We start from the raw sequence: 871 nt of genomic DNA, 5'->3' as shown, positions 1-871 counted from the left end.
AGAAAAATTTTAAGTTATAGATATGATTTTTTATTTTTACTATCACTTTTATTTTTCTTTGCGGTTTCAGTGTATGACTCGAAGTACGGGAACACTTATAGAATAGCAACAACAAATGCAAAACCAACCACTTACTACAAACAATCCACCATAAGAGAAACTGCTATTCAATGAGATTAATGAAACTAACCTACAAGATTTACCACCACCACCATAATTACCAGCAAACCCACCTATGGTGCGAGAAGAAAGAACCGACCATGATCTAGTTGGTCCAAAATAATTTATAGTTTAAAGGAACTATGATGGAGGACCCAAACCAACACTTAAAATAGTTTCTCTAGCTTTGTGATACACTAAAGTTTAATGGGGTCACCAATAACATTATTCATCTTCATCTGTTTCCCTTTTTCTTAATCGATAATGCCTTTTCTTGGTTAGACTCGTGAAAAAGTTTTTACACAAGTTCTTTCCTATCAGCAAGATGGTCCAACTAAGCAGAGATATCACTACATTCAAGCAATTAGAAGGAGAATACTTCTACGAAGCTTGAGAATGTTTAAAGATTTTGATTCAAATATGCCCACATCATGGTCTACTCGAGTGGTTGAGGCTTCAAATATTTTATAACGAGTTTGATGGACACTCACACTTAGGACTCGATAGAATTGTAGGAAGAGCCTCAATGAACATAACATACGAGGATGTATATGACTTAATAGAGAACATGGTGATTAATTCTTACTAGTGGCCAAAAGAAAGGTTTACTTATGGCCAGAGACCATCTACAATAAAAGTTGTCTAGGATGATGAAAAATACCAACAAATTTTGGACATGCTTAACCACATAAGTCCACATCTAGTGCGTCTT

The 871-nt window shown here is 34.9% G+C and overlaps 1 non-coding gene across 1 annotated transcript; it reads right to left on the bottom strand.

The window, feature by feature from the left end:
* Positions 1-490: 490 nt before the first annotated feature.
* LOC128280158 (small nucleolar RNA R71) lies at positions 491-597 on the bottom strand. Its single transcript, XR_008270338.1, has one exon. It is a non-coding gene; the product is annotated as a small nucleolar RNA R71 (small nucleolar RNA).
* Positions 598-871: the final 274 nt, after the last annotated feature.

The sequence above is a fragment of the Gossypium arboreum genome, chromosome 8 (genome assembly GCF_025698485.1).
Source record: "Gossypium arboreum isolate Shixiya-1 chromosome 8, ASM2569848v2, whole genome shotgun sequence".
Classification (NCBI taxonomy): Eukaryota; Viridiplantae; Streptophyta; class Magnoliopsida; order Malvales; family Malvaceae; genus Gossypium; species Gossypium arboreum.
This window is presented reverse-complemented; position numbering and strand designations above follow the sequence as displayed.